The following is a 23,141-nucleotide window of genomic DNA, read 5'->3' as shown; positions in this document are numbered from 1 at the left end:
GTTGTGGTGCACTACTCGATTCCCCTCTCTCATGAGGTGGAATATACCTGCTCTGCCTTGTGCCAGGCGTATAGATAGTCGGAATACCAAGTTCGCTGTCGAGAGTATTACTAGACTCATAGCCAGAAGTCATTCTGCCAGGTGTCATCATACCAGATGCATCCTCAATAACTTTCTCTTTTCCTTTGTTGTCCAAGACATCATGTCTCCCCCTCACTGACATACTAGTGTCAGTGGACGGCGAGCTCCTCAATCTCCCTGTCCATGGAGATACTGTCTGACTATGAGGTCCTGTCATAGCAGTGCTCTGTTGTAAATCAATTGTAGAGGCATGTGTGGAAGGAATATCCGCTAGCACTGCAACTCATGATACATACTAAGAACCCATCTCATTAAAGATAACATCCCTGCTTACCAAAGTCTCCCTGGTAGAGGGATCATAGCATTTATATGCCTTCTTCTCCTGCGAATATCCAATGAAAACACACTTATGCGCTTTGGGATCCAGCTTCTTCCTTTTCTCATCTGGAATATGCACATAAGCAAGACAGCCAAAGACTTTCATGTGACTTACATCCGGCTTATAGCCATACAACTTCTCAAACGGTGTCATCTCATGAATACCTGCAGTGGGAGTCGGGTTCAAAATGTATACGGCTGTCATAACAGCCTCTGCCCAATAGTAAAGCGACATATGCTTTTCATTCATCATAGCCCTAGCAGCTTCCATCAGAACCCTATTCTTCCTTTCAGCTACTCCGTTCTGCTGCGGAGTGTAGCTGCAGGTGAGCTGCCTACGAATGCCATTTTCAGCCAAGAAATCATCAAATTCATTTGATACATACTCCCCACCACTATATCAGATCTCAAGCAAGAGATGTAGCATTCAAACTCCTTCTCAACCTGTGCTTTAAATTGCTGAAAAATAGCAAAGACCTCATCTTTTGTTTTCAATATGTAAAGCCAGGTATAGCGACTGTAGTCGTCAATGAAAGATACATAATATCTGGAACCTCCCATAGATACATTATGAGCTGGCCCCCAAACATCAGAGTGCACTAACTACAATGGACGTGTACTCTGTCTTACATGCCTGACAAACAGTAATCATGACTGCTTACCAAACTGGCAAGCCTCGCATACATGACCAATATCGCAATATTGGAACTTCGATAAACCTGTAACCAGTTATTTCTTTTGCAGAATTTGCAGCCTTTGCAAAGTGACATGCCCCACTCTCTTGTGCCATATTTCCAAATCCCTAACAGTGCCAAAACCATGGGCAAATATAGCTGAATTCAGCTCTGGCAAAGAAGCATCAAGAGTAAACATTCCGCCATTCCTGTGACCATGAGCTATCAACTTGCAGCCATTGCCAAACTCTTCAATAAATCAGCCATGCTTATTGAATCTAACCTGCAAGTTCTGCTACAAGTTCTTCGTAATTGAAGGGACATGCAATACATCATGCAAATTTTTCTTTCTGCCATTATGGACCACAAGAGGCACTTTGCCTTTATGCTCAATGCTATGCTGCGTGTCATCACCTGTGCATACATAGCCACGCTTTTCAGCCACCATATCTGTGAATCAATCACCATGAGGGGTCATGTGATTTGATGCCCTCGAGTCAATGTACCACACTACATAATCAGATGATTTTTCAGTAGCCTTATCTTTGACATATTGCATGGCAAACAGTCTATCACTAGAGTCATCTGCCTGACTGGACGTAGCATAATGTCCATGCTGCTTGCCCTTCTGGTTTCCCTGCTTCTTCCAGCAGTCCTTTGCAATATGCCCATATTTTCCGCAGTAGTGACAATCCTTATCTTTATTTGGATTGTCTGATTGATGCTGCTGCTGCCATGAGCCTCTGCCACAGGAGTTAGATCTCCCCCTGCCTCGAAAGTTTCCACCACCTCTTGCATTTGATGATGGCTGATTGCTATTACTATAGGATGCATTCTGCTAGCCTCCTCTACTAGATCCATAGCCTCTACCATGGCTACCACGACCACAGTGATTCAAGTAAAAAAGTGCATCCTTATTCTTTGAACTGCTTGACCCTGTAGCTAAGCCAAGCTTCACCTCTTCATGAATCAATAATGCAACCAGCTCATTAAAGTCAGGCATCTCAGCCCGCACAGACACTGAAGTGTCAAAAGACTTGTACTCAAGACCCAAGCCATTTAAAACATCATATTGGGGAATATGGGAATTTTCCATAAGTTTGGGACACGTGATCAAATCTTTGGGTTTGTCATAACTTGAACACTATAACTCCAAATTGAGCGCTCTATAGCTCAATAGATTCCATTTTTCAAGCGCTTTCCAATGATAGGTCACATCATATAGTTTTGAGAAACTTATGGGCATGTTATTCGGGTGCCACCTTTTTAGTATATAAAAAATAGGAATTGGGAGATTCCCAAACTCACTAATATTGTGTTTTAAGGTCACTGCAACCATATCCTCATCTTCAACCTGTGAACCAATAGATGCCAGCTGATCTGCTATGGTCTTAACCTCTGTGACATAATCTTGTATGGATCTATTCTTCCTCTCCATATTATTGAATTTCTGCTTTAATTGTATCTTCCTTGCACTTGTAGTTGTATCATAGTATTTGACCAATATATTCCATGCATCTGCTGGGGATTTATAGTTCATGATCTACATCACCATAGCATCCGAGATACATAATGACAACCAACGTAAAACCCTGTGAGCTCTTTCCGTCCAAGCTCTATGCACTCGTCTTTGATCAACTGTAGGATTCCTTTTTGGAACTTCAGGTTCAACCTCAACACCTGCCACTAAGTCCCAGTATCCTTTGACTATCAGAAAGTTCTCCATGCGGAACTTCCATATTGCATAATTGTTGCTATCAAGCTTTTCTCCCACAATCTGGGTTACATTATCAGTTCTATCAGCATTTGCCATGTTGTAGACCTTGCCTGACTACCTACAAACCAAGATCTTCTTAACAGTTCAACTTCAGCTTGGAACTATTTATGGCAGTTTTCTGCAATTAACTGTAGTAAAAACCAGGGTATTTCAGCCCACTGACAAACCAAAACATCCCACAAACAAGTGGCTTAACTTGTGAGTAAAGCAGTCAGTGCAAATGCTATGTATTCACTTTGGTTTGAACTCCTACAACCTCACTACCATGGTACATATATGCAGTCTGAAAATTGTAATTCTGTGAGTGACCAGCAATGATTTCAAGCCCAAAATTGAGTGGTATACATGTCATATATGTCCCAAACTTCCATAGATAGCTGCTAGTATATGTGTCAAGCCATGCATAGGCATAGAACCACAAAACAGTATAGAACCAGCATATATGAATGTCATAAATACATTCCCAGATTTCAAACAGCCAATGCACTAGCAATAGGGATTAATTTCAGTCCCAAAAAACCATAAAACATTTGCGCCACTTCCATTTCCAATGCTTAAGAATTTAACAGTCACAGACCAAGTCTTCAAGTACCTGTGGGACTAACCAAATCAACTAGTTCTTCAGGAATAACCAATTAGTGCTTTATGTCTGCAATTTTTTTTAGTTTTCAGCCTGTCACAAGCTCTCAGATCAGGCCATTCCAAGCTCCAAGTTTATGTCAAAATACCCAAGAAATATGACATGTCTTCTACCAAGCATCAAGTGCTACATTCAAGCTCAATGTACATGCCAAAGAGCATCCAAAATGCAGACATCACAAGTGTATAATGTCTCTGTAACTTCAATGACAGTTCAGCCCTGTGTATTCAAATCTATACACCTCTATTACAACTCACACATGAGCTCCCACAAGAGCAATAGCAGGGTATACCCTTCAAGAACCTTCCTAGGTATGCATCCATGCTCTATGCCACTTGACAAGTGCTATTCACCTTGAATCTCAGCCAATGAGAGTAGCCTGTTCATAGGCACAGTCCACACAGACTGTTCAGAGTATATTCAGATTAGATTTCTGGTGATGATGATGAATGCCCACTTGTTGATGCTCAATGGAGCTTTGGTGAGTCTCTAGACAAGCCACACTCTTGTTGATGCTCAATGGAGCCTTGGTGAGCAGTCCATGTACTGAATCTCAGCCATGGAGTTCAGCCTAAAACAGGCGCAAACACGCTGGCTGGCCTGACCTTTGCTGCTGCACTTTTTGCTTATTATTATAATGATAAGGCACTCACTGGTGCTCAACCAGTCCTTGGAAGACTCCTCAGCAAGCCACAGCTCTTGCTTCAAGCAATGAGACTCCAATGCTTCACAATACATACCTTTGTGTGACCATTGATGAAAATGACTGTCATTCCTCTTCCTTTCCCGGCTCTTCAGGTCAATCTTCAAGTCTTCTTCTTGAGTGCATTCCACCAGTGAACCCATTCATGGATCTGATACCATGTTAGCTTTCATGGATGCAGAAAAGAGAGCAACTCAGAGTGAAGCAACATGCTTCCTCTCTACATTCTACTCATTATTCATTCCACACACACTTTAGTGCATATACAACCTAAGGTCATAAAGACCATTCACACCAGAAGTAGAACCTACTTATTTAATGTACCTAATTGATCTAGCCAGACTAGCTGTGCCCAGCTCATGTCGGTCAAACACACATGAAAGAGCTTGATATTCTAACACAGCTGAGCTCTGATACCATGTGAACATGGATCTAGAGCATGGCGGTTAGTTATGGTGGATGAAAGGAGAAAAGTTAACTCATGATGGAGGAGACAAAGACACTGTTTGTTACACAAGTGAATTAGGTTCCAAGATTGAGACTTGGACTCATAAACACAATCTTGTGTATGTGGACAATGACATTGACACTTTACTGATAAGAAAAGAGTACGATCATTGCATTAAGAAAAGGAAGCAAGTACAATGCTTTATAGGAAAGTAGGAAACTACAGTAGGCACCACTGTGCATATGGGATAGGTAAGCCTGCATGTCCTTGGCCCTAAAGCTCCATACAAAGAGGCTATCAGTGAGTGTGATTACTGAATCTCAACACATTGAATTGCATCAAGAATTATATATATAACCCTTTCTTTGATGCATTGAACTCATGATTTAATATGAATGCATCTTTTTCTAAAACAACTTCGATAAAGAATTTCATGCATGACGAATGTCATAAGACTATTGTTGACTTAATCCATTCAACGGCACTTAATCTGAATTAAAAATGCAAGCACCCTTGCATGCAATAGGTAAGTTCATGGTTTCCTTTTCATGCAATGCAATTCTTTGGACAACATCTAACAGATGTTAACAATTTTCTCATACGAATCACAACAAGGAAGTTACTGCCTAAATGCATTATGCGCTTGTTCTTTCATGCGAGGAAAACAAGGATGCATTTAAACAAATTTTCATCCTTTTAACCTATGCAATATGCGTTTAGGATTTTCACTTTGGAAATGCAAGCAAAGAGCGACATGCAACTAAAACTCGTAAGACGAATGAGTAATTTGCATTCATAACTTCCCCATAAAAATTAAACGTGCCCAGTGCATTCCTTTTATGCGAAATTAAACTTCTAAGAACCTAGACATGAGGACTCGTAGGGATGTCCACGCATGTGCTCGGGGTAGAAACTCCCACGTGAGTGCCTCTCGCTATTTTCTTGGGAGCCATTGACGAGTCGAATTTTGGTTCAGCAACTCCTCTTTGGCTCTTTACACGTTACGAATCCCTTTTTGCCCGATGACTTCTCCATCGCATAGGACACGGCCTTTAGAGAATGGGGTTTTAAGACAAACCCGCAATGTATACGAGAACAGGCTTTATGGGAGCCCCAATTTGGAAGCTTCCAAAGAAGCTTCTAAGCTTCTAGTAGAGCTTATGAGGAGAGAGAATATTGAAGAGGGAGGTGATGAGGATGACGATTAGGATGATGGTGATGATGATGAGGTGGCAGTGAATCACCGTGGCGGCAACAGGCGTCGAATGGCGATAGCTCCTTGGCGTGGCGACGGTGGTGGCGCATAGCACGTCTACCTCCTTTCTCTCTTCTCTCCCCTCCCTCAAGCTTGGGGAGGGGGTGGTTATATAGGCTGGGGGGAATAGCCACCCCCATGGCATAATTGCATGCCTTCTCCTCCACATGCTTCTCCACTTAACTCACTCCCTCTCACACTCCTCTCCCCTGCCATGCATTGGCTGAGGGAAGGGGGTAAATAATTTAAAAAAATTACAAAATTTTAACCATTATCCTTTACCCTTCATGTAAAGGGTGTTTGTGCGCGGCTTGCAAGTTTTGGCCTCGGCCTTATTTGCACAACGCGGTTGGGGTTTATTATCGCATGCGCAGGGTAAGGACTTAGCCACTAACATTATTTCGTTGCGGGAGGTGACTTAGCACTGCTTTTGCGTGGGGCATGTAGTGGTCAAAATTCACTAATATTTCGTGCGAAAATATTACAAAAAAGAGAATCTAATTTGACAATATATGGGTTGATCTAAGAAGAGTGTAGATTGCAATGGTTCACATGTATAGACTCACGTTAGAGGAATGTCATGGTGTTTTGAAGTTTGCCTTGAAGTTAGATGAAGCAAAGATTCAAAAAGAACAAAAGATGGAAAGAGTCAGCATTTGCATCATGAACAGGGTATTGGAATACAACAATGGTGGGGGTCAAGCATCAGTGCATAAGTTCCAGTTTGACATGGAGATTTGGTGGGTTGGTGCAGCTCAAGTACCAATTGAGAATCATCAAACACTAGAATGGTTGTTTACTCATACAGGTATTCCAAACAATATTAAGTCTCAAAGTGAAGGAGAAATGCTGGTTGTTGATGGGGTTGGTAATTTTTATGTGGAATGGCACATGAGCACTAACTTGAAAACTATCAAATGTATGCTTGGAATATGCAATGGGACAAATGAAAAATATCCTTATATTTATTGCATGGAAAGTGTTGGGTCTAAAGATTGAAGCAACTTGCGCACCCTTGTAAGAAGAGCCCCAACTAGAGACTCTATAGATCTAAGTAAAAATAAAAACAAGGAAGATATATGGGATCCAATTCTTTCAATTCCTCTTACAAATGTTCATATATGTACTTTGCATACAGAGATTAGAATAATTGATAAACTTCTCAGGTTACATCTCAATTATGCATACTCAATTAAGCCTTCGTCTTTATCGGATGAGTGTATTGCCAAATGTGCAGCATTACTCTCCAAAATGGGTTTTCATGGAGGTCAAGTTCACTTGAGAAAAGATCCAACACTTTCAAGGAAAACAAGAGATGTCTTGGCTGATGTCTGAATGGGAGGCTCAAAAGCTACACATTTTTTAGGAAACCATACAGGAAAACATGTGAGCATTACTTGGGAGCATTTGAGAGATTTGTGTGGGATAATGAAAAATGTTGCAAGCATACTACGACTTGCATTTCTAAGAATGGAGATTTGGAGAAACCTTGATGTCTTCCTGAAGCTCCTCAAGCAACAAATGAAAACCTGCACATATCCAGAAGAGTTCAAATAGCAATAAAGGAGGCATGGGGAGAAAAAGATATCACATTTTATTTGGTAAGAGAGAATATTTAATCCAAGCTTTCATCGATAAAATTTCCATTGGTATAAAATGATCATTACTCTTATGAATTTGCAACATATCCTTCATATCCATGGGCCTTACTTTGTGGGGGAGCAAGGCCCCCTAGCAGCTTATAGTGGCCAATGCATGGAAAAATCTCACTATCAAGAACATACAAGTTTTTTTTAAGCACAAGACATGGAGGAGGAGTTACAAAAAGTAATACTCTTGAGGAGCTATTCAATTGGTTTTTTCGACGATAGCTTCAAAGAATGAATACTTCAACTTGAGAATTCATATTATTTTTCAAGAAAGAAAAGTACAAAGCTAGCTCTCAGGAGCCTTGATATCATCCTTCCCCTCCCGGATATTTTCTCTTTAACGCAAAAAAAATCTTCTCTTATAGCCAATTATTGATTTTATATCAGTTCGGTTTGCTGCCAAAGCATAAGATGAGAGGGCCAAAAAGTATCCTGCTCTAGAAATAGAGAAACTAGGACCATAACCAAAAATCCTAATTGCTGTAGTCTTCTCCAAAAACATCACCTTGTGTGCATTGTATTGTAACCCAGAGAAACCAAGTAGCGTTGTAAGTTCCTTGATACATAGTATAGGCCATGTTGCTTCCTCTAAGAAGATGTTATGAAATACCAAGAAAACATGCGGATCAATTCTTGCTAAGTAATTGCCAAGTGCAACATCTTTCAGTGAACTAATACCAACTCTTGTCCCTTTATCCTGACCCAAGAAGTTATCGAAATCTTCAATCTCCAACTGTAAAAAAAGATAAATGTCAAATGAATGTTGAAATAAAACATATTAATGTACTTTCAAAAAAGTCATTATTAACTTCACAACATCTTTATCATTACCGGTTTTGTCAGATTTTATAAGTAAATAAGGACTTCGAGACTACCAAAACATGTTAGACTTTGGAGATTTTGGCTAAAAGAGAGAAGAGAATCACAAAGTGCACTCTAGTATCTCCAAAAAGGAGCAGACAAGAATACCATATTCTTGTACATGTGGCAAACTCTCTTTGGCCCTTTCCTTAATCCCATGATTAACAAAAGTACATTTTTTGAAGTGTTTTTGGCCCTAATGCTAGCCAAAAAGAGATAGAAAGAGAAAGAAAGAGAGAGAGAAAAAAGAGAGAAAGAGAGAGGGAGAGAGAAATAGGGACACAATGAGAGAATGAGAGATGAGAAACAGAGAAAAATAAAGGGAGAGGGGAAAGAGAGAGATAAAGAGAGGTAGGGAGAGAAGATCTTTCAATATTCTTGTTTTTTAGATTTTTTATTTTCTATCTTTGATATTGATTGTAACAAGACGCATTGAGCGAGTGGGGAGGGAAGGAGAGAGGATTAGAGAGAAGAAGGTAGGGAAACAAAGAGAGAGACCAAAAAAATAAAAAATGGGAGATGAAGGGGGACAAACAAAGGGAAAGAGAGGTGGGGAGAGAAATAGAGAGGGGGATAGATAAATATGTATTAAGATAAAGAGAGGGGTGGGGAGAAAAGGAATAGAGAGAAGAAGAGAGATGGGGGGAGAGAGACTCAACAATGAAAGAGAGAGAGTGGGGAGAGAGAAACAAAGAAAGATGAAGGAAAGCAAACAAAGAAAGGAAGAGAGAGAGAGAGAGAAAAAGAGGGGTGGGGAGAGAAATTGATAGGGGATAGATAAAGATAAAGACAAGGGAATAGAAAAGAAATGAACAAAGATAGATGGAGAGAGAGAAAGAGAGGTGGGAAGAGAAGTAGAGAGGAGGATAGATAAAGATAAAGAGAGGGGGAGAGAAAAGGAATGAACAAAGAGAGATGAAGAGAGGCAAACAAAGAAAGGGAAAGAGGGAGAGAAAGAGGGGTGGTGAGAGAAATAGAGTGGGGGATCGATAACAAAAGATAAAGATAAAGAGAGAGGGAGAGAAAAGGAATGGAGAGAGGGGGGAGAGAGAAACAAAGAGAGATAAAGGGAGGCAAACAAAGAAAGATAAAGAAAGAGAGAAAGAGGGGTGGGGAGAAATAAAGAGGTTGAGAGAAAATGAATGAAGGGAAATATAATAATAAAGAGCAAGAAAGATAAGTAGAGTCTAAAATGGAGGAAGATCATCAATGAGGGAAACAAAAATATTTTTTTTGCTGTAACATAGACCAAATGGACGATGATGATGGTCATAACATTCAAGATCACAAGGTGTATCTTAATTATTGTGTTCTGTGTCTTTGCACTCAATGCAAGGTGGCAATTAGACTAAATTATTGCTTGTCTATAGACCACGTGCGACTCTTTGGTGATTTTCAATCATAGATCATTGACTAAGAAATGTCACACTTTGAGTGAACGGTAAGAAAAGTGTATATGAATCATGATTTACATTCACAAAGTAATTGAATATCACATACAATATATATTAGATGTGCCCTAGAAATATCTACGGACAAGTGATGCTCCATCCCAAGGGAATGAACCTATTGCGGCTTGTCAGAAAAGTTCATTAGGGTGTGATGGATAGCATGCAAAATCCATAAACCCATTATAGGGTATGCCACAAACTATACCATTAATACTAGAGGAGACAAAGGACCTTTTGATCCTTTCTCCAATCTTAGAGCTTGAGATGGAGGCAATGATTGATGCATTACTACCCCTGGATGTTGAGTTATATAATCCACTGAGAGAGGAAGCATCAGTACCACTGTATGATGGGTGTCGACTATCTCAATTAAAGATGTTGCTTGTGCTCCTAAGTGTGCAAGAAAAGTACAAGTGGAGCGATAAGGAATGTGACAATTCTCAATTTTCTATGAGTTGGTGTATTGGACTCACTTATAGATCAACCATCTGTTGGATTCCATGCATATTTTCAAGAATGTGGGCTGCTTATTGTGGGATCATATCATAGGAAAGAGAGACACTATAGTGGCACGAATGGATTTGAAGGAAGTAGGCGAGATGGAGATGCTTGAGCTCTAATGATCACTTGTAACTACCTCCTAATCCTTGGGTCCTATCCACTGGCTATGGGGACTGAGTAATAATATGGAGTGGGGTCATGGATTTTCAGAAATTGATAGGGCATATAGGAAGCTTGGGGTATCCCTTCCTTTGATACCCGTTCTTCTCATAACGTCCCAGCACCTTGATTCTGTCGGCAAGGATTATTCAAGTCACTTCCTCGTACACATACTTGTTCTGCTTGACTTTTCGACTGCCAACATGTAGGGTTGCATTTGCGTGAGCCTCGACAAAGATGAACAGCTTCACAATATTTAAATCCTCCATCCACTTGATTCTCTTCAAGTTGGTCTGAAGGTATGCAAGTCGGTGGGCCTCTATGTAATATATTCTTGATTCACCCGTCCATCTCCGTTCCACGTACAGGGGTGAAGGATTGTAGATGAGGTCTAGAATATTCATCATGCCTAGCCTCCGTCGATAATCCAAAGCACACATTGCAGTCATAAGCATAACCTGGAACACCAAGAATTTATTCCATGCTTCACGACTCTGCAGCCCAACATCCATAAGTAAGTAAGGAAATGTTCTTAATGGCAACATTGCTCTAATTCCCTCATTAAGTTTCCTTGTAAATATTAGATCCCGTTGGTTCACTCTGATACCAACTGTAACGTGTCTCCCTATCCACTTGTAGGACATGTCTTAGCAGCCCATCGAGAAGAGAGTCTAGAAAGCGCCACCTGGCACTCACAAGGAATGTCACCGGGTTTGCGATCAAGGTCTTCTCGAGTTTGCCACGAAGAAGAAGCATCTAGCCATTCCCACTTAGGACTGACCTGAATCAGGGTTTTCCTAATAGTCAAGTTCCTAGGAGGTAGCTAGTGTCGAGCCCCAGAACCACTTTGTGTAGAAACATTAGGGTCAAGGCGGATTTATACTGCACTTGGTTCAAGGAGAATGGGAAACGAGAGGGATGCAAAGCTCGACCTCCCTGCCCCTAAGGCATAGTCCCATTCCATTCCCCTAAAACAACATAAGTCGGGACTCTAACTATATTGATTCTAGGTCATTGCTACTTTGCTATCAATTTCTTTGAGAAAAGTTCCCGGCCAACTGGGACCACCCTTCCATAAGACGGACCCAGAGTCACGTCCACAGGACTTTCCTCGGGTTGCTTTGTTATCTAATTACCTACCACATTTAGTTTGACAAGAAAAAATAGCTTCCTTAATTAACCAATTAATCATTTGTTCTTTCAGGTAACTTAGGCACTGACAGAGAAAAACAATGTCAAACAAGTTCCTTTTTCAACATTTGATCTTTATTTATCATAGTCTTTGGATTACATCAAATATCCATCCCGAAGGCTATCCCAGCAATCCTCAAGAATCGTTATTCCAAGTTCACTCGTTGACTAGTATATGGGCCTCGAGATGCCATCTCGAGTCACATCGGCCTCTTGTACAAGATTCAGAGGCAAGGAGTTTACAGCCAGAGCCTCCTCTAGCACCCAAGCGTCCTCCTGCTCCAAGTAGCACCCACGGAGAGACCTCTCGCGCTGAGTTTGGTACACATACCCGGTGCGGCTAACAACCCCCTTGGATAGGGTCAGGTAGATAGTCGGAGGTAATTGATACTACCTCTCCCTCCAAGATTTTAACCTGAAGCATTAGTTGTTTTTCTTGAATTAAATCCTTGAGCAAAGAAGTACAAACAGTGCACCTAAGTGTACAATCATGAGCATTCTAGTGGTCGTTCATACGGTCAACTGCTAAGGTGTGATTCCTTCTCCCCGAATACTTCCAGCATTCGACCTTGGATCATTCGCGACTTGGCAAGATCCCAAAGGTTTAGCAAGCTGGGTTGCTTGTTTACCCTTTTTCCTTGGGTTAGGGTTTATACCCTGTAGACCCCAATTTGCCACTACCTTAGGTTTCCTTATATTATAGTTGAATAGCTCCTGGACAACCCCCTCATCCTAACTTGGTTGGTCAAATTGCGTCTTGGCAATTCACCACTACCCTAAACTTGACAAGATAGTTCCCAAGAGGGAGTGTCGTAGTAGAGTAACTACTCAAATATTAGAGAAGCTAATTTGTAATTAGAACTTGCCAACCTTGAGTACATCCTATAACCTTAATGAAACACAGTGGAGTGATCATAATGGAGGATGTGAATGGTTGGCATTAGGTTACATTTAATATAGGGTGAGTAGAGATATTGTATCTATTGAGATGAGCAATTGGTATGCTATTGAAGGTGTAGCAGTACTAGCTTGTGATTTAGTCGCAAGAGCATAGGACCTTGCAGGCATGTTGCATGAGATAGGTGTCAACACCTAACTTGTGGAATTATATTTTTCATCATACAGTATTCCTTGATCAAGATATAGGGCTTGGGAGTCCTATTGACCCAATCCAAAACCCTAACCCTACTAGGCTGATAATGGTTTTGGCCCTAGGGTCCCTAAATTCCTTGCGGAGGTCTAGCATTTAGTCAACTGATTCTTAGGGTGAGAACCCTAGATCATTCTTGCACGGGCAGTTAGATAATCCTAACTTCTCGACAATGTGGGTAGGACCTTTAAGATAGGAAATATTAAATCAGCATCCTAAGTGCGATACTAGGCAGAATTTTAACATAACTTAACCTAACCCAGCACATTGAGGTGTTCGTCGTATGCTAACTATTCACGCCTTTAAGAATCTCATGTGAGTTACACAATTACATGCGGTTTACCTAATTGATCTAATTGACTTATGATTAAAGATGATCCTTCCCTTAGAGATGCAAATATTTCCCTCTAAAGTTTGTAAAAGAAGGAAGTAACTGCAAGATGCATGAGATGTATCATTCCATGCAAATATGCAATTTCAACACCGTAGACCTTTTGCTTTCATGCAACTATAGGGTCTACAATGACCTTTCTTTTCCTTGCCCTATACGATAAAGGTTGACATTCAGAACCATTTCTTATAAATCCTACGTTTATGCATCAATTTCAAAACTTTTGTATTTTAATGAAGGTGCATCCTTTCCCATTTTCGAACTTTGATAAAAGAACTCTATGCATGGATGCATCATTCTTTCATGACCACATGCCAATGAATACATCATTGATTTAATCCTTCTTTTATCTCTTATCTCAACCTAAAATGTAACTATCATTGCATGCAAATTGCATAATATATGTTTTATTGCCAAAGTTCATAAATCTTTTCCTTTCATTGCGACTATTTAAACATCATTTAATGATCGTCTACGATTATCCTAATACACGAGTCAGAACTAGGAATTTATTACATAAGTGTATTATGTGTTATATGCCCTATCCTTTGCGTGATGCGACAAGGATGCGGTCTTAGCACAATTTCATCTTTTAACTTATGCATCCTATGTTCAAAAATGCAACTACCCTTGACCATGGAAGTGCAAGCAAATGAAGTACTAGTCATGCAACTAAACTTTGTAAATCGAACAAGTATATAGATTTTCTAATGCATTTAAGTTTTCCTATGTGAATAAAAAAAAAGCTTTATGTATCCTTTCCATGTGGGGATATTTTTCGGAACTAGGGCATTGTCCACTCTCGTACTTTGGGTGGAAGCTCCCGCATCTGCTCCTCTCGACTTTTGCTTAGGAGCCATTGACGAAGTAAACTTCGACTCAACAATCTCTCCCTTGGTCCCCTTTCTCGATTTTTGAAATTGCCTACTGCCCGAGATCTACCTCATGGCATGGGAAATAGGCCTTCGAAAACACAGTTTAAAAACCCCGGGAGACAGAGTGAACTTGGCCTAGAGAAGCTTCAATAGAAGCTTCTCAAGCTTCTGGATGAACAGGGAGATGACGTGGAGATGTGATGGGGAGATGATTGGAGTGATGGTGGAGAGGATGACAATGGAGATGATGACGATGAGGATGATGATGATGATGATGGTGTTGGTGGCAGCAGTAGGCCGTGGTGCAGACTGGTGGCAGTAGCAGATCGACGGCATGGCGCAGGTTGTTGACGGCGGGCAGCTCCCTCACGATGCCCCCTCCAAGATTGGGAGGGGGGTTTTTATAGGATGAAGGCAAGGGGTGTGGGGAAGGCCACACAGGTGGTAGATTGCATGCCCTCCTCCCATGCCTCTCCACAATCTCCTACCCACACTCTCTCTTCCTGCCATGTAACGAGTAAAGGGGAGGGATTTTATTAAAAAAAATTACAAATAATTCATTATCTTTTTTCCCTTGAAGGGGAGTTCCTGCGGTGGGTTACGATTTTGAGCCACAGTTTCCTATGCACAACGCGAGGCTGGTATTGTTAATGAACGAGGATGGAGCACTTAGACCAATGTTTCTTTGTTGCAGGAGATTACTTTGGATTGCTTTTGCGTGGGGTCTAGGGTCTTTAATACTTTGTTGTAGAAATATTACATTCTCTCCCTCTTAGAGGAATCAAGATGTCCTCATCTCGAGAAAATCTGGGGGTATTGTTGGTTGAGAGTACGTTCATCCATCCAGGTGGCATTCTCTTCGGGATAATCTTTCAACTGGATGAGGTATTCCCTCAAGGTCCCGTATCTCAAATGCCTCTCCCTAAAATCTAGGATTCTCTTAGGTCATAGCTCAAGGACTCCTTGTCTCAGCATTACAACTTGTTGATAATCAAGCACGTGACTAGGGTTAGGCACATACTTTTTCAATAGGCTGACATGGAATACATCATGAACTTTTAGGTTTTCAGGGAGTTGACGTTTGTAAGCATTAGGCCCTAGGCACTTGAGAATCTTGTAGGGTCCACAATACCTTGGACTTAGCTTTTTGCATTCACCCAAGGATAGGGAACTCTTCTTTGGACGTACGCGAATGAAGACCATCTCACCTTCAATGAAGGATCTATCTTGCCATTTCAAGTCTACGTAAGCCTTCTCTCTGTCCTTGGCAGCTTGGATGTCTTGTCTTATTGATTTGATTTGGTCATCCATGTCTTCCAGCATCTGCTTTGAAGCTTCAACCCTCAAGGTTGGATCCAAAAAGCTCAAAGGACTACGACAATTGTGCCCATACAATGCTTGAAAAGGGGTCATTTGAATGCTTTGTTGGTAAGAAGAATTGTAGGCAAACTCAACCAATGGCAAACATTGAATCCACTTTTTGGGTTCGCGACAGCAGTGTGCCCTAAGCATATGTTCAATGACTTGGTTGACTCGTTCCGTTTGACCATCGGTTTGGGGATAGTAAGCTCTACTGAAATAGAGTTGAGTCCCAATGGCCTCGAAGATAGCCCTCCAAAAGTGTGAGGTAAAGAGAGAGTCACGATCACTAATGATTCTTCTAGGTAACCCATGCAGTTTAAATATTTCCTTGATGAATAACCTTGCGATGTCTGAGGCTTTATAGTTTGTCTTAACAGGGATAAGATGTGTAACCTTGGTGAGCATATCTACCACGACCATAATGGAGTTGTATCCTCCCTGAACTTGGGGCAGGCCAACAACGAAGTCCATACTAATGAATTCCCATTTCATTTGGGGAATGTCAAGTGGTTGCGATTTTCCTGGCATTTTGACATGTTTGGTCTTAATGTGTTGACAAGACAAACATTCCGTGACATATTTGAGAATGTCACCTTTGAGCCTATCCCAATAATAGCTCTTCCTAACCGCATTAAGGGTCTTGGCATAGCCAGGATGTCCTGAGAAAGGGGAGTCATGGGCTTCCCAAAGTATCTTCTACTTGAGTGATTGGCTTGTCGGGATACATAATCTTGTCCTATAGTAGACAAGTCCACTATTGATAGAGAATTCTTGATACTTCCTTTCTAGCTTCGGGTCTTGATCTTTGATGGGGATCCCCCTTAGCAATTTCTGATAGGTTGGGTCATGACTTGCCTCTTCTCTAGCTAGCTCGAGAATTGGGTTGTTTGGCATGGATACCTTTGTGGCTAGAGATCTTGATGTCGATGGAACTTACAAAATCAGAGAATTCAGAAATGCCTTGCAACTTAGTGCATCGGCAACTACATTCTCCTTTCCAGGCTGGTATTTGATTTCAAAAGTCATATTCTTCCAGTACTTCAATCCATCGACATTGCCTCATATTGAGCTCATTCTGGGTGAAAATCCATTTAAGACTTTTATGGTCCATCACTAAGGCAAATTTGTTACCCAGCAAGTAGTGTCTCCAAAGTTTGAGAGCATGGATGATAGCCAACAGCTCCAGATCGTGGGTAGCATAGTTCCTTTCATAGCTCTTCAGTTTCCTTAAAGATTATGCTATGGGATGACCTTCTTGTATGAGCACACATCCTAAGCCAAGTGCGCTAGCATGAGTTATCACTTCAAACTTCTTACTAAGATCAGGAAGTTTCAAGATGGGCGCTGATACCAAGCTTTGCTTTAGTTTGTCAAAGCTGGTCTATTCAGCAGGTGACCATGGAATTGATACTTGCTTCTTTAGTAGATCAATCAGAGGCACTGTAATCAAAGCACAGTTTTTTATAAAGACCCTGTACCATCCTGTCAATCCAAGAAAACTATGTATTTCTTTGACAGAAGTTGGTGTTGGCCACTCTAGAACGTCAACTTGGCTGGATCCACTGAAATTCCTTCTACTAATACAATGAATCCCAGATATTCAATCTGTCGCTTGAAAAATGCACACTTCTTCTTCTTGGCATAAAGCTTGTGTGCCCTCATTGTTTCAAGGACAATGTAAAGCTGGGGTTCATGATCTTTCTCCTGCTTGGAGTAGACTAGGGTATCGTCAAAGAAGACGAGTGCGAAATCATCAAGATAGGGCCTAAGGATATGCTGCATTAACTTGTTGAAGGTAGCAGGAGCATTTGTCAGCCCGAATGACATGACTAGGAATTCAAAGTGTCCATACATTGTGCTAAATGCAGTCTTCGGTATATCTTCTTCTTTGATCCTTATCTGATAATATCTAGACCTGAGATCTATCTTAGAGAATATCTTTGCACCTTGAAGATGGTCAAGAAGTTCATCTATCCTTGGAATGGGGTATTTGTTTTTAATGGTCGATTGATTCAATCCTTTGTAGTCAATGCATAGCCGAAGCGTTCCATCTTCCTTCTTCTGGAACAGAACTGGAGCTCCCCATGGCAAACTGCTAGGACGAATGTAGCCTTGTTCTAAGAGTTGCTTGAGTTGCTCCTTCAGCTCAATCGCTTCCGGGATGGACATCCTATATGGTCTCTTTGCGACTGGTGTAGCTTCTGGCGCCAGCTTGATTTCGTGATTGACTTCCCTTTGAGGAGGAAGTTCAGTCAGGTCTTCAGGAAATACGTCTGTGTATTCCTTTAACCATGAAGGTTCTTCCCTAGATTCCTAATTCTGATCTAGCTTATTTAGCTTAATCAAATAGACAGGTAGGCCCTTCCTAACTCCTTTTACTATTCGTGTTGCTTTTGCCAGCAGAATTTTTGGCTTACCAGCCTCTCCTTGAGTTGTGACTAATTTCCCTTCAGAATTTTGAAAGGAGACTTGGACCTTTCCACAGTGAATGTGGGCATCATTGGGTATTAGCCACTCCATACCGAGCAAACATTCATGGACACCTAGGTTCATTACCCTGAATCTGACCGAAGTCAACTTTCCACCCAGTAGGAATTTCACCTTAGTAGTTTGCCTGGTACAAGAGACCTCACGACCATTTGCTAATTCCACAAGTAAGGTAGGTGCATCTATTGTGGCTATTCCTAATCTTTTTGCACAGATTGGTGAAATGAAGGAATATGTACTGCCGCAATCAATCAAGGTTTTGAAGCTTTTACCTTGATAATCCGATGGAGTTTGAATCACCGAGAATTGGCGATTCGGGCCCTTCTTGTGAAGAGTGGCATGAACCGTTGCCCTCTCAATATCTGCTTCCATGGATGGATCTTCTTCATCACCCAACTCCTTGTTGGCAATACTGGAGGTTCTCCCTCTGGCCATGACAGTGGCTCCTTGGCCATGGACGGCTCCTTGGAATGGCCCTTGACGTTGTCCTCTGCTAAGCTTGGGACGCTGCCTTTTGAAGTGTCCAGGCTTGTTGCAATGGAAGCAACAGAGATTGCGGCCATTGCCTTGTGTAGGAATGAAGTTGTTGACAGTGTTGGCCCTAGCTTTCTTCCTTTGTCCCAGGTTTTGTCCCTACGCTCTCTTAGCCTGAGATCTACACATTCCCTTGTTCTGGTCCTTGTAAGACCAAGTCTTGTTTTTCCTTGGCTTGGTCTGCACCTCGTGTATTATTGGTGCAGCTTGAATGAGCATGTCTTGTAGGTCTGTTGGGCGCATTGATTCCAAGTGGGTGTTTATGGGTGGATTTAACCCAGCGCAAAACTTTGACACCTGTTGTGTCATATCCATTTGTGAAACATGCTACTAAGGAAATGAGAGTGTTGGGATTTTTAGCTAAAAATGAAGGCATTCAGGCATGTTTTATGGGCTGAATAATAATGACACTATGGCTGAAATTTCGGCAACTATACATGCAGAAAATTAGGCTGAAAACAAAGTGTTGTCAGTATGTTCTTTGGACATGTATTATGTTATCGCATTGTTTGCTCAACAAGAACGATTACAATGGGTTGAATCACTTGTGGAGACAAAGTATAAGACAATTGACAAAAAGCTGAAACCAATTGCTTTGCCACTTCCACTAGAGAGTGAGGGTATGTATGAAAAAGTGTCAAGGCAGCCAAGCTTACTAGATCCTAATGATATAGGTCATCAATTTACATCTGGAACATTATAGGAATTGAAAGTTGGTGTAGAATGGTTTCTTTTGCCTACTAAGAGAGACTATTTTATGCGGATGTTGGCTAGACATGGAAAGGCATTTGCATTTCAGCCAAGTGAAATAGGTTGTGTGGATCCAAATGTTGTCTCTCCTATGGTCATATTTACTATGCCACATGTACCATGGAACTTGAGGCCTATTCCAGTGCTACTTGCCAAAGTTGATGGATTTGCTAAATGAAAAGATTTGCATAAAGATATTGGAGCCTTCTTTAGCCTCGTACTCAAATCATTACTTTACTGTGCCCAAAAAAAAATGGGGCTTTGAGATTTATTCAAGACATGCAACCAGTCAATAAAGTAACAATAAGAAATGTGGGTGTAGGTCCTCTACTTGATGAATTTGCAGAGGTTTTTGCAGGCAGAGCGATCTATTGTTTGGGTGATCTCTGCTCAGGTTATGATCAATTTCAGCTTGCAATTGAAAGTAGGGATATCACAACCATGAAGACTCCCTTGGGGTTAGTATGGATGTGTACTCTCCCACAGGGAGCAACAAACTCAATGGCACACATGAAAAATGCTATGAATAGAGTACTCATGGATTTTATACCACAATTGACTATGCTCTTCTTGGATGATGTTCCAATCCAAGGGTGTGCAGTGGATGAAAAGAATGAAGAGATGGATGCACATGGGTGCAAAGAGTTTGTTGCAGACCATATTGTGGATTGTGAGAGGATTTTGACACGTCTAGAAGAGGTGCATTTAACTCTTTCTGGACAAAAGGACAAAATTTTGTCTTTGGAGTTGAAGAGGTTTTGATTGTTGGGCATATGTGTGGGCCTTATGAGCGAAGGCCATCGCCAACAAAAATAGATGGGATTGATAAAATACAAGATGTATGCACGAATGTATTAGATGTGTGTAGATTCTTGGGTGCATGTGTGTTCTATTTGATATTGATTCCTCACTTTGCACATGTAGCCGATGCTCTTTATAAGCTTCTAAGGAAAGGTCAACATTTTCATTGGGAAAGGAAGCATTAGCTTCTAAGGAAATGTCAACATTTTCATTGGGAAAGGAGGCATCAAAAAGCAATGAAGAAATTGAAGCAACTCTCAAAATCTACTCCTACATTGAGAAACACTGACTATTCACATGGAAAGCCTATCATTATTATTGTTGATACAAGCCCAATCGGGATTGGATGGGAAATTGGGAAAGATGATGAGGAAGGGCAAAGATATGCAATTTGCTTTGGTGCTAAAGTATTGACTGAACGACAGAGAAGATATCGACATGTAAAAAGAGAATTATGGGGAATTGTGACAGCCCTTAAATGTGCTAAGGAGTATTTTACGGGTGCTCGTGTAGTCATTGAGACCGATTGTTTGCTGGTATTGGGTATGATTACTAGTTGTGCTACTTCGGACATTGCTATGCTCCAGTGGATTGCGTATATCAAATCTTTGAACCCTAAATTTTAGCATATTGCAAGAAGAGATAACCCAGTGGGTTATCTTGAGCACGTTATGAGAATGAAGATGGGATGATGGATGAGGAGGAAGAAGATGACATACTTGTGGCTGAAATTGATGTTGCAAGAGTGAATTTAGCAATGCAAGCTGTTGCTACAATATTAACAAAAGCTTGGACAACAAAGAGGAGACACTTTAGATATTTTGTATCTTGTGTAGAAGTGTTTCTAGAAGACAAATATGCAGGAGACTGGCTGAGAATTGGTCAATACCTCAGTACATTAACAAAGAGAGATGAATGGTCAGATGAGGAGTTTAAGAAAATCAAGAGGAAAGCGTAAGGGATTTTTTTAAAAGATGGATATGTAACATGTCCACCTATTCCCTTCAGGACAAGTCTTAGCAATCCATCGAAAAGGAGATCTAGAAAGCTCCGCCCGGCACTCCCATGGAATATCACGGGGTTTTCCATCTAGGAGTTTTCGCATCTGCCATGTAGCGGAAGTATTTTGGCCGTTCCCACTTAGGACCGACCTAAATCAGGATTTTTCCCAATGGTCATTTCCTAAACAGCAACTAGCGTCGACCCCCGAGTGAACTACTTTACGTAGAAATGCCAGGGATCGAAGCAAATTCACCCTGCACTTGGTTCAAGGAGAATGGGAAACGAGAGGGATGCAAAGCTCAACCTCTTTGCCATAAGGCATAGCCCCATTCCGTTCCCCTAAAATAGAGTAAATCGGGATTATTATAACTTGGACTCTAGGTCAGCGCCCTTGTTGTTCGTGTCCTTTCAAACGATCTTCTTGCTGTCCATTATGATTGAGAAAAGTTCCCGGCCAACCGGGACCACCCATCCATAGGACGGACCCATGGCCACATTCATTGCACTTTCCTCAGGTTTTTTTAGTTATCTAACTACCTACCATGTTTAATTGGACATGCATCAATCAGCTTCTTTAATTAGCCCGTTAGGCACCGGTTCCTTCACGTAAACATAGCACTTGACATTGAAAAGCAGTGCCAAACAAGTTTCTTTGTAATAGGTTATCATATTTATCTTTGGAATACATTTATAAGTCGAGCCCGTAGGCTTATATCCATAATCCGCCCGAAGGCTATGCCCGAAGGCTATCCAGTAATCCACAGGGATTACTAATCTAAGATTCTGCCCGTAGACTAGTATGCAGGTCTCGAGATCCAATCTCGAGTCATGTTGGCCTCTTGTGCAGGGCCCGGAAGGCGAGGGATTGACGGCCAGAGTTCCCCCCTGGCACCCAAGCGTCCTCCTGCTCCGAGTAGCGCTCAACGGAGAGACCTCTCGCGGCGGGTTCGGTCCACCTTCCCGGCGCGATTATCAACCCCCTTGGTTAGGGTCAGGCAAACAGTCGGGGGTGACTAAGGCTGCCTCTCCCTTCAAGCCTTCAACCTAAAGAATTAGATATCTTTTCATCCTTTAATTCCTTGAGCAAAAAAAGAAAAACAGTGCTCTTTAAACTATTACAAGCACAATCATTTCCATTGGTCGTTATATTTTGCCAACTGTTAAGGAGTGAATCCTTCTCTCGGAATGCATCCAGCATTCGATCCGGGATCAATTGCGACTTGGCAAGATTCCCAAGGGTTTGTTTGTTAACCCTTATGTCCTTGGGTTAGCGCTGTACCCTATTAACCCAACTTAACCAATACCTTAAGTTCTATTAACAGTAAGTATGTTGCTCCAAATTATTGATTGGTCCTTTGCTTCCAAGCAAATATCTAATCCCCTTGTCTTGGTCACTTTCCCCAAGAAAGGTACTATATCAGGACGATTACTCATCCTCTTGCAAGATAAACTTGCGAAGAATCTACCAATCCTATTTCGAGGAATCGGCCATTCCCTTGTGATCAAATTACAAAATCATGCGATTTTGCAACTTATTGCACAAGTGTCGCACTTAACCCATGGGACTATATTTCCCATTGAACGACGTCTTCTAATCACGGAATCATGATAAGTTAGGAAACAGGGTTAGGGTGTCTCCATATCCAATCCGTTCCTGATTGCACTAGGCTGACATTGTCGGTCCTAGGGTTCCAATTCAAACTGAGTTTCATCTTTTTAGCGAGCGATCCTTAGAGTAGAAAACCTCGATCGTTTCTCGCAAGTATGTCCAACTATCCCTACATTTTGTGAATGTGGGCAAGTCTTTAGGGTATGAGAGGTTCAACTTGGCAATAAGTGCGACTAGGTCACGTCCTCAACCTGCTAAACCCTAGTTAGCACTTAGAATATGTTGCATCGATTTAAACATTCCTAAGCGAGTCCTTTGTGGTTTAGGTGTTTAGGGTAAAACCATTACGATTCCATTTTCATAAGCACACGATTCATTGGCTATGAATGATTAGATTTACAATCCCTAACTT

Source organism: Lygodium microphyllum, chromosome 18 (genome assembly GCF_053477565.2).
Source record: "Lygodium microphyllum isolate KBCC chromosome 18, Lygodium_microphyllum_v1.1.10, whole genome shotgun sequence".
Lineage (NCBI taxonomy): Eukaryota > Viridiplantae > Streptophyta > Polypodiopsida > Schizaeales > Lygodiaceae > Lygodium > Lygodium microphyllum.
This window is presented reverse-complemented; position numbering follows the sequence as displayed.